The following is a 12,270-nucleotide window of genomic DNA, read 5'->3' as shown; positions in this document are numbered from 1 at the left end:
GGATGCCAGCTCAGGTCAGTCTTGTACGAAGCCGTGAACACATCCTCGTTTTGCTTCCTCCAGATGGTCAGTGAGCTACCCTTCAAGTCTCCTGGCTGCCCTGGCACCGCTGTCATCCTCTGTATTGGTGGTCGTGGCTGGTCTTCTCCCCTTCAGACCAAGAAAAGCCCCTTCTGCTTTTTATGAACAGCGTTTCACAGAGTAAAGCTTTATCCTAGGTGACCCAGCGACGTTGTTGACCCTGGCCACTCAAAGTGGAGCCTGTGTGGTGGCAGCACTGTCATTATCTGGGAGAAGTGAAAGTGCTGAGTCTCAGGCCCACCTACCCACCCTGGACTATGGGATCAGAATCTGCATTTTCACAAGAGTGCAGTTGGTTCCCTAGAGCTTGAGAAAGGATGCTTTATGCCTCATCCCTCTCCCGCTCAGAGCACACGCCTATATTCTGGGAGGGGAGGAGAGCTGATGGGGTGGGTGTTACAGTATCACATGCCCATGAAATCATTGCTCCCTTGTAAACTGTTTCTTGGCCTTTTGATTGAGCCATTCTGCCAAAGTTTTTCTTCATTTTGCTTTTTTTTTTTTCAGGTTCCACAGTGTCTCTGTTATTGGCCTGGCATGTTTATGGAATCCCATTCCACACGGTCTGACACCAAGTGTACACCAGTCCAAGGTTTCTTTTATTCATCGCTGAACCTCATATAGACCTACCAGGTATCTTCAGATATGATTCAATGCTTCTGGACATGCCATGATAGAAAAGATTCCCACCCTTCCACATTCTAAGATAGCAGGAAGCTTGTTTTCCCATGATCATATCAGAGCACATGCTAATTCCCGCTCTAATTGCACTATTCATTCCCTGTAGATGGGAAGCAGATGGCTGTGTGCCAGCAAGCAGAGAGAAATGCGAGAATACACCCTTGATGCTTGCCTTCACTCCTGTTTCTTGTTCTCTTGTCTGCTCCCCGTGTTGTGCCGGTCCCCCATCAGCCCTGCTTGCCCCTGCACCACGGGTCACAGAATGAATATATTATACTTGTGTGATTACCTTCACTCCATTTCTGGGAGCAACTGCCAAAATCCAGACATCTAAAGAGCATGATTTGAATAGACTTTTCAGGGGAACCATGGTCGTGTTTTCAAGCAATACATCCGCGTTTATTCTGCTTCCTGAGCAGCTTCTTAATTCTCATTGGAGTTTATTAGTCACCTTGTTCTCAGTTGATTAAATTTGTTTCTAGTTGCCTCCAAGATTATATTGATAGATATTCCTCTTTACAATTTAAAAGGAACATTTTTGTAGCTGACAGAGTAAGACAAATGGAAAAAGTGAATGCCCCACACTGTATAGATCTGATTCATCTTCCTCCCATCTTCTTATTTATTTTTGCCGTGATTGGGAACCAAATGAACAGACTGACATTGGGTTTTAGGAAGATAACTCCATTATTTTTGATTTATGGTTTCATATGTTTGAAAGCCAATACAAGTAAAGATAAAAGTTAGCTGGTGTCATTTGAACAGTCACTCTATTTTATGAGTTAATTATGTTAGGGTACGTTATGACTGGCACAAATTAAAACAATATGGAGGGAAAGGTATTTATTGTAAAAGTCTATTCTGGTTACATTGAACTGGTTCTCTTTAGATATGGACACTTTCAAGGAGTAGGAAATTTGTACGACATGTAATATGAGAGCAACGGGTGTGTTGAGCAATTTTTATTTCATTTGCACAGTATAGGGTATGTTTATTCTGTGCTGTTACTGGATCATACATAATCTTTGTAAGGTTGCAGGGAAGAGAAAAAAAAATAAGCTTTTGTGGAATAATAAAAGAAAAAACCCTTTATTTTGGCTGTTCTTCCTGCTCTTACAGTCAATTTGAATCACATTCTCCAACATTAGCTGTAGAATGGGCCATGTGGGGAACCAGGCCATGGGCTTAGCTGCTCTACCTGCGTGACCCCACTTTGTTCTCGCACGTGGACACCCACTGCACAGATGTGAATGAGTGGATTCACCAACAAACACCGCAAACACCCCCGAAGGTTGGAGCTTGTAGACACAGGTCTGGTGCCCACATAAGCAAGGCTGCTGTCTCTGCTTGACCCAAGTTACTGGCCACGGCGGCTTTGCTTGGAGAGCCCAGATGTGTCATTGTGAGCAGGAGGCACTTATGCCTTTACAAATTCTTTTCCATCCAGAGATCAAGGAATCCCTTTCCCTCTGAAGTAGAAGAATTTAAATAATGTTTTCGTAAGTTGCTTCTTGGGCGTTGCATATGTCACACAACGTAACTTTCAGAAGGCAGTGTTTTATTCAATGCCCGCAGCGTGGTTGGCTCCTAAGGTCCCGCATAAATATCTGTGGAAGAAGTGCATGCAAAGGGAGCAATGGTTGTATTTAACACTGTTGGGAAAAGGGAGGGTTGGAATGTATGCGGTAACAGCAGTAAATTGGAGAGTCTAAGTTCTGCCTTTTTAGGATCCTTGACGAGGAGCGTTTACCACTGCCTGCCTCCTAGATGTGTAGAGAGGGTGATTTAGGTGGTGCGTTAAGTGCTGCAGAGCTAGGAGATGAGCTACTCAGCCCAGTTCTGCTTGCTGCTGCTGCTAAGTCGCTTCAGTCGTGTCTGACTCTGTGCGACCCCAGAGACAGCAGCCCACCAGGCTCCCCCGTCCCTGGGATTCTCCAGGCAAGAACACTGGAGTGGGTTTCCATTTCCTTCTCCAATGCATGAAAGTGAAAAGTGAAAGTCAAGTCACTCAGACGTGTCCGACCCTCAGTGACCCCATGGACTGCAGCCTTCCAGGCTCCTCCATCCATGGGCTTTTCCAGGCAAGAGTACTGGAGTGGGGTGCCATTGCCTTCTCCGCCAGTTCTGCTTACTTAGTGCTAATTGTGTTAGCTAAGAGAGGGAAGAAATACCGGACCCTCTCAATGCCCTTTTTTACCTTTTTATGTTGTATTGGAGTGGAGCTGACTAACAATGTTGTGATGATCTCAGGTGGACAGCAAAGGGACTCAGCCACACATACATGTACCCATTCTCCCCCCAAAGTCCCCTCCCATCCAGGCTGCCTGGTAACGTAGAGCAGAGCTCTGCATACCACACAGTGGGTGCTTTAAATATAGCAGTGTGTGCATCAGGGCCCTTTATAGTCACACTAGGCCTCTGGCAGCTGTGGCTCTATATTCTCTTTCTCCACTGCTTCACTCTTTCCTCAGTCCTCTCAGAGCAAGATGGAGAACAGTGCTGTCCCGGTTACCTTGCGTGTGGTGGGAAACTGCAGAAGAAGGCAAAGATGATGAGTCCTGGGCTGCATCAAACAGGATTTCCCTAATGCAGCTCCGGACAGAATAGGACCTGGAAATACGATGTGTTTGTATGCTGAGCAAAAATAAAATAGAAGAATGAACTGAAGATCAATATCTGGGAGGTCTCAAGAGGTAATGACCAGAAATGGTTCAAAGACAGTGGTCTGAAGTCAGGTTTTCAATAGAGGGTGATGGCTGATATTTAGGGACAAGCATGAGAGTTTCAAGTTCCACCTGTGGGTGGACACTATTAACTGCTCACACCCTTGCAGTTGGGGTCTTTGTCCTATCAATGCAAAGTCTTCTCCCATGGGTTTCCAATGACATTCCCAATGCAATGATGTTTCTCTCTCTTTTATTTTATACTGGAAAGTAGTTGATTAACAATGGACTTTCTAATGAATTACTCTTTACCTTGGAGTCCAAGAACTAATTTTTAAGCAAAAAAAAAAAAAGTTGGGTGTCACCTCGTTTCAGGCACACAGCAAAGTGACTCAGTTATACATATACATGTACCAATTCTTTTTCAAATTCTTTTCCCATTTAGATCGTTACATAATATTCAGGAGAGTTCCCTGTGTTATACAGTAGGTCCTTATTCATTATCTATTTTAAATATAGTAATGTATATATGACATGTTCTCTTTTGCTCCAGTCCCTTAATTTAAAAAAAACCTTTATAATATTTTCTCCTCAGTGCTTCTCATCAATGCATAAAAATCCTATCTAAGGTGACACCCAACTTTTTTTTTTTTTTTTGCCTAAAAATTAGTTCTTGGACTCCAAGGTAAAGAGTGATTCATTAGAAAGTCCATTTTCTTCCTATCCCTTTATATTAAAGTTATAGGAAAGGTATAAAACTGAGATAAAGTCACAAGAGCACAGAGGATAGGAGGGATGCCATCGTAGATAAAAGGCTTGTATATTTCTGTAGTTCAAAGATGCTGGAGTGGGACTTCCCCGGTGGTTCAGCAGCTCCCAATATAGGCTTCCTGGCTCCCAAGGCAGGAGTCCCGAGTTTGATCCTTGGTCAAACTAGATCCCACACCCTGCAACGATGATCGAAGAACTCGCCTGCTGCAACTGAGACCCGGAGCAGCCAAATACATAAAGGTTAAAAGGAGAGGGAGGGAATGAAGCCCACACGTCCAGACTCACCAAAAGCAAACTCAAGGGTGACGGCACATGGACGTGAGCAGAGGAAACCTCGGCCTCGCGTATACACCAGGGTGCTCCAAAGAGGTGCGGAATCCTAGAGCAGACTCGCTAAATACAGCACTGGCCTGTGGAGTGGGCACCGGTCACAGGTGAGGTGTCTCCTCACCTGTGCTCTGAGAAGCCTGCCATTGACAAGCCCCGCTCTGGTCCACACAGCGGCCAACCAGTCTTCCATCCAAGACTGGATACCCCAGGCCACAGAAAATGTGAGGAAAGCCTGCACTATGCAAGAGAAAAGACCAGAATACAGAGACTGGCAACCTGACCACAGAGAGCAATTTTATAATTCCGTTCATATTCTCCAAGAAGATTTAAGAAAGTAGTGCATCTGTAGAACAAGAATACCATTATCTTTAAACCTGAAGAGAGGGCTTAGAGAAAATAAAACAAAGATTCAAGAAATTCCTTTAAAAGTTAAAATTCAGTAGAGGTTTTGAATAATAATAATTTATAATATCCCCAAATATAGTTATCCATATAAAATGGAATTTCGACTTGCTACCATTATATGATAATAAATAACATATGAGTTAATTTAAAAGTAAAATAAGAAATACTTCAATTGTTTAAAGACAATTTAGGAGAAAATCTTTGTGATTTGGAGAAGAAGCAGATTTCTTAAATTAGAAGCCCCTGTTCTCAGTATTTCTATGTCAAAGTAAACACAATGAACAGTTTACCTGTGTTTCTAGATTTTCATATTCATGCAATGTATTTGTATATAAACACATTTGCACCCACACTCTCCTCATATATATATATATATATATATATATATATATATATATATCTCTTTCTCTTTATTCAAACTATAGCACACTAGGTGTGTGTTGGGAGCCTTGCTTTTTGTTTTATTTTACTTAATAACATTATTTGGGATTTTTTCTGTTAATGTGTATTGATGAACCTCATTGTTTTCAGTGACTAAACAGCGTTCCAGCACCTAAGGTGCCGTATTTAGGTAACTATCTCATATGAACTCACATTCATATTGTTTCCCGTTCGTAATGTTACAAACCACTCTTCAATGAGCATCTTCATAAACGCTCAGTGGCCAATTTTTAAAAGTATACTCCCAGCCGTAGAATTGCTTTCTTACATCACTCTAAAATATCATATTCATCACACTATATTCCTGCTCCAGAATTTCAGAGGCCCTGGAACATCCGGAATAAGACATTTAAACTCTAAAGCCTGGCCGGCCACACACTGCCTCTGTTTTCCTTACTACGTGTGCTCCCCTTTATGAGACACCCATGCACACGGGATCAGGCGTCTCTTGAACTCTCACCTGGTCACATCTCTGTCCCTAGGTCCCCTCCGAAAGTGAAAGTGAAAGTTGCTCAGTCGTGGCCGACCCTTTGCGACCCCATGGACTGTAGCCCACCAGGCTCCTCCATCCACGCAATTCTCCAGTCAAGAGTACAGGAGGGGGTAGGTGTTCCCTTCTCCAGGGGATCTTCCCAACCCAGGGATTGAACCCAGGTCTCCCACTTTGCAGGAAGATTCTTTACTATTTGAGCCACCAGGGAAGCCCTGGTCCCATCTAGGCCTTTGTGACTTTTTAGTCAATCCATTGCTTCTGAGCAGTAGAATGCTGGGAACTTGAAGTCACATAGACCAGACTTGATCCTGATTACCGTCCCAGTCTCTGGACCCTGGACAAGTTATTTAACTTGGCTGGACCTCAAATCCCTCATCTATAAATGAAGATAATAATGTTTCATAACACTGAATGAGATCATGCTTATAAAGTCTAGCATAAAGTGCTTAACGAATCCTAATTTGTCTTCTCTGTATAGTCCTTTGGATTGAGAATAAATTCCACCTTAGCTGTAAAAATCACTCCCTACCTTCCACCTTCCTTTTAGACTATGTTAATTTCTCCTCCTATGTTGCCTTATAGCACTTCTTCTTGTCACATACTTTCATTTCCTTTAATTAAAAAAAAATATTGAGCTCTATTAAATGGTAAAAATCATGTAAAGTGCTTCACTTAAGACTTGATACGAAGTAAGTGCTCTATAAATATTTCTGTGGCTGTTGCTGTTATTGCAAAGGCAACAGTCACTCATGCCCCAGTGGTAACAGCACTTCCACCGATGACTTATGTTTGTTCATGAAAAGAAAAAGAGACAGTAAAAGTCACAGTTAAGGGCATAGCCTACAGACCCACAGCCTGGACTAGAATCCTAGCTAGACTGTTGTATGCCCTTTGGCTTCCTTCATCTCTCTTCTTTAAGATGCCTAAAATAGTTATCTACTCATAGAGTTGTTTTGAGGATTAAATGAATCAAAACATAAAAATAATGTAAATACCTGAAAAATAAAAGCACTTTATATACTTTATCTATTGCTGATTTTTTTTAGCCTTTTCAGTGCTGACCCCAGCCCCAACCCCCGAGTATTTTCAAAGCTCCCAAAGACAGAGATGCATATTTATACCTAACTTATCATTTCATGAGGGAAAAATAAAATAACAGATGGAAAAATGTGAGTCTAGTATGCTGCCTGAAGCACTGGGAAAGCTCTGTAATAGCTGGTTTCCTTCTCCTTATCTTGTCTACCACACCTAGTAAGCAGTTCTAGGAACTGCTCCTTAAGCATTTTTTGAAGAGAATAAATGAATATTGATTTTTTCTATATGCCAAGGAAAATCATTAAATATAGAGCATTATAATTCAAAAGACTGTCTGTTATTCCATGAAAATCTGGTTTGGTAAAATTATGTCATCTCCGTTTTAGTACTTACATCATTTGCTATATCCTGACAGCCTCAAAGTTTCTTGACTTATTTTGTTCAGGAGCCCTGAGTTCCAGCATAGTGTTTAAATCAGACACTGTCTTAATTTTCTTTTAACCTGACCTTCGTTTCTCTCTCTGTTTTCTGCGTCCCTTTCCTTCTCTCTGCTGCTTACTTGCACTCATATTTAAATCACTGAACTGTCACTAAATGACAAAATAGCTTTTCTTTACCAAAGGCTTGTTAGAATTGTTCTCCACGGCTTCTATCTGAAAGATTTTCAATGTTTCAACATTTTACAGGTGAAGCCGTGAAATCAGCCTTTCAGTATTTCACAGCGGGAGCCTTTGATCTTGAAGTCATCTTCAGTCTGACAACTATGAAGTAAAGTTAACCCCTGACTAAATCTGGAAGGTGGTAACATAGGAAGACCAAGACACAGATTGTTAGGCTGGCTTCGCAATATTTTTGCCCCTGGCATTATTGAGATAAAATTGCCATATACCGTATGGAAGTTTAAGACATGACGATTTGAGGCGCCTGTATATTGCAAAACGCTTAACACAATAAGGTTAGTTAGCACATTCGTCACCTCACATGTAATGATGATGTGTGTGTGGCGATAACACTTAGTATCTGTTCTTTTATGTCTTCCGAGTGTGTAATAGTTTTGTTCGCTATAGTCACAATGCTGAACATTAGATTCCCAGAGCTTATTCACCTTATACCTGGAACTTTGTATTCTTTGATCAACACCTCCCTGTCTCCCCCAACTCCTAGGCCCTGGATTCCACCTTTTTATTCTCTATTTATGTGAATCTGACGTTTGTGGATTCCACATTTAAGTAAAAACATTGAATATTTCTCTTTCTCTGTCTGACTTCTTCCAGTTAGCGTAATACCTTCAAGGTCCATCCAAGTTGTGACAAAAGTCAAGGTTTTTTCACGGCTGAATAATACTCTATTCTTTGTATTGGATTTCAGCCTATATATAGAATCAATGAGTTAGAACTATATACATATATCTCGCATATTTTTATCTGTTCATCTTTTGGTGGACATTTGGGTCGTTTCCATGCTTTAGCTATTGTGAATAATGCTGCAATGAAAATGGAAGGGAAGTATTTCTTTAAGAAAGTGATTTTATTTCCTTTGAATATATAGTATACTCAGATGTGGGATTGTTTGATTATATGGTAGTTCTATTTTTAATTTCTTGAGGAGCCTTCATACTGGTTTCTGCAGTGGCTCCACCAGTTTACATTCTCACAAACAGTGTAGGAACATTGCCTTTTCTCCACTTCCTCACCATTATTTGTTATTTCTTGTTTTTTTGGCAATAGTCATTCTAACATGTATGAGGTAACATTGCATGTGGTTTTGATATGCGTTTCCTTGATCATTAGATCATCTTCTCATGCCTACTGGCCATTTTTATATCTTCATTGGAAAAATGTATATTCAAGTCCTCCATCCAATTTTAATTTGGATTATTTGGGGGTTTTTTGTTAGTCAATTGTATGAATTCCTTGTATATTCTGAATATCAAATCCTTATCAGATAGACGGTTTGCAAGTATTTTCTCTCATTCCATAGGTTATCTTTTCGTTTTATTGACTGCTACTTTTCCTGTGCAGAAGCTTTTTAGTTTTTTTTTTTTTTTTTAGAAGCTTTTTAGTTTGATGTAGTCCTACTTGTTATTTTTGCTTTCATTGCTTATACTTTGGTGCCATTTCCAAAAAATCATTGTCAAGACCAATGTCAATGTCAAAGAGCTTTTGCCATGTGTTTTCTAGGAGTTTATGGTTTTGGGTCTTTAATACCTTTTGGCCTTTAATCCATTTTGAGTTAATTTTTCTGAGCGGTATATGGGAGGATTCTGGTTTCATTCTTTTGCTTGTGTTTCTACAATTTTCACAACAATATTCAAGAAACTATTCTCAGTTCCCTTGTCAAATATCAGTTGACCGTGTATACCTGAGTTTATTTCTAGGCTCTCTATTCTGTTCCTTTGATATGTATGTCTGTTTCTCTGCCAGTAGCATACTAGTATATAGCTTGGATTACTATAGATGTGTAATAAATGTTGAAATCAGGAAGTGCGATGCCTCCGGCTTTGTTCTTCTTTCTCAGACTTGCTTTAGCTATTCAAGTTATTTTGTGGTTCCATATGCATTTTATGATTGCTTTACTACCTCTGAGAAGGATTTTGTTCTTTAATATTTTTACTGCCATTATACTGATCACTTGATCAGACACCTCAGCAGCCCGGGTGGATTCCAGTCTCTTCTCTGGGTCAGTGAGACCACCCTCCTGTCAGCCCTGCTTCCCTGCCTTTGGGAGAGCTAAGTGATTGTGGCGTGATCGCGATCCAGCTCATGCCTTAGCTTTCTCTTTTTTCAAGGATCACAGTCTTACCGCTTAACTTCTGAAACAATGGCTTCATATATTTTCCAACCTTACACTTCTTTCTGGGAAAAGGGCATGTCTGTTACGAGTTACTTTGTCATGATTAAAAGCTGAAGTTGTTTTCTGGGACTTGCCTGGTGGCCCAGTGTTCAGATGTGTGCCCCTCCTCCCACTGTTGGGGGTGCGAGTTCAATCCCTGGCTGAGGAGCTAAGATCCTACTTGCCATGCAGCGTGGCCAAAGAAAAGAAAATTTTTTTGTAAATGTTGTTTTCAAATAGTTATCTATTTTTACTTAATTTTACTGGAGTAGAGTTGATTTACAATGCTGTGTTAGTTTCTGCTGTACAGCAAAGTGGATCAGTTATACATATACATATATCCACTCTTTTTAAGGTTTATTTCCCATGTGAATCATTACAGAGTTTTGAGCAACATCCCTGTCCTATACAGTACGTTCCTATTAGTTATCTATTTTATATACAGCAGTGTATATATGCCAATCCCAGTCTCCCAATTTATCGCTCCCTCCCAAATAGATATTTTAAACCAGTTTTCTATAACTTTTCTGGTCTTAACAGTAAAATCAGCTAGCACGTTAGGATGTTTTAAATAACTCTCCAAAGAAACAAAACCTAACAGCCCCTATTACTAAACGTGCTGTGTGTGCTAAGTCACCTCTGCCATGTCCGACGCTTTGTGACCCCATGGGCTGTAGCCCCCCAGGCTCCTCTGTCCATGGGGATTCTCCAGGCAAGAATACTGAGGTGGGTTGCCATGCCCTCCTCCAGGGGATCTTCCCAAACTTATCAAAACAGAGAAATTCTTTAGAAGTTTTATATAACATGGATTAAATATATTTTAATAAAAGTAGATTAATTATAAATTTCTTAAAATTTTGATTAGGAGTAATGTTTTATATTTATACACATTCAAAGACAGAAATTGGTCATGGGGATTCTATATATTTATGTTCCAAATTAAGCATTATATTTTAAAATATATAATCTTTCTTTAGGGAAGAAGAACTCAATTATTTCTTTATTTCATCAAATCACCTCTACTTAGAGTCTACAAATCATGCTTAATTCAGGTAGAGACCTTTGTCTCTTAAAGACAGAGTTCAGCTTACCAAACCAGTTTCCACCAGGACCTTTACTCTCAGTGGAGAAATAACTCAATGAATGGTAGTCCATTAAGCCTTTTTATTTCCATAATATAGTAAGAGTCTCCTAAAAATGTAACCCAGTGCCGAAGAGACAGAATGCGGTACCTCAGATATTTAAACTAAAATTTCAGTCAGAACACCCCAAGGAGAGATTTTGAAAGTATTTACAATATATTTTACAGATTGTTGCTAAGAGCTTTACACAATTCATCTTCCAGATGCAGACACATTAATGAATTTAAGTGTATTAATTTTCCTCCCGTATTCACAATTTATTATTGGCTTGGTTTGTCACTGAGACGTTAAAAGGGACTCGAGGTCTGCAACAAATGCTTTTTAAGTGCATTGGGAATGATGAGTGATATTCATTTTAACATCACCAAGTCCTTTTAAAGGCTCTATGTTGTCAGTGTTAAGATTTTTAAATCAGAATCTCCTTTAATAAATGCCTCAATGAAACATAGGGACTAAGATAGGCATTTAACAAACAGGGAAATACATTAGACCAATAAACTGATGAAAAGTTCCATGTTTTAAACATTTCCATAAATAACCAGGATAATGCACAGTGAAACTACAATAAGGTATCATTGCCTGCCCAACAAATTGGCAAAAATCCTTTAAAGTTTAATAGTACATAATGTTGGCAAAGATCTGAAGAAGCAGAAAACTCTCATATGTTTAATCAGAGAGTGTACATTGGTATAATCATATGAAAAGTAATTGATCGTTTTTCTAGCCAAATTAACTGTAACACAGTTTATCTGACAACCGTGCAAATCCACGTAAAGTGCATGGCCTGGGAACAGTGGTGGGATATTAACATGAGGATGGCTGTATACAATAGTCATAGCAGCACTGCCTGCAGTAGGCAAAACTTAGGAACAATCCATTAGCCAGCATAACCGAAAAGAGAATTGTGTTATTTCTATACATTAAATGCTATATTGAAAACAAATGAAAAAAATAATTGCAGCTATTCAAAATAATGTGGATAAATCTCACAAACATGATATGAGGTAAAAATGTAGTCTTAAAATAATACATGCATTTTTATAATCAGATAAAATTCAGAAGCGTTAAATCAACTGCATTGTTTAAGAATGCATGTGTGAATAGAAAAATAATGTGTGCATGCTCAGTCATGTCCGACTCTTTGCAACCCCATGGACTGCAGCCCACCAGGCTCCTCTGTCCATGGGGTTTCCCAGGCAAGAATACTGGAGTGGATTTCCATTCTCATCTCCAGGGGATCTTCCTGGTCCAGGGAGGGATTGAACCCACATCTCCTGCATTGGCAGATGAATTCTTTGCCACTGAGCCACCTGGAAAGCCCTGGAAAAATTGTAGATAAGAAGAACAAAAAAAAAAAAAAAAGACTATTGTGAAAATCAGGAGAATGGGTATTTCC

At 39.8% G+C, this 12,270-nt stretch overlaps 1 long non-coding RNA gene across 1 annotated transcript; it reads left to right on the top strand.

Annotated features, from left to right (window-relative positions):
• Positions 1-586: 586 nt before the first annotated feature.
• LOC147343884 (uncharacterized) lies at positions 587-8,147 on the top strand. Its single transcript, XR_015156386.1, has 3 exons — positions 587-714; positions 5,855-5,975; positions 7,587-8,147. It is a non-coding gene; the product is annotated as an uncharacterized LOC147343884 (long non-coding RNA).
• Positions 8,148-12,270: the final 4,123 nt, after the last annotated feature.

This window comes from Bos grunniens, chromosome 27 (assembly GCF_055505025.1).
Source record: "Bos grunniens cultivar Pamir isolate PY7600 chromosome 27, Bosgru_T2T1.0, whole genome shotgun sequence".
In the NCBI taxonomy this organism is placed as follows: Eukaryota; Metazoa; Chordata; class Mammalia; order Artiodactyla; family Bovidae; genus Bos; species Bos grunniens.
Note: the sequence above shows the minus strand (reverse complement) of the source record. Positions and strands in the feature narration are given on the sequence as shown.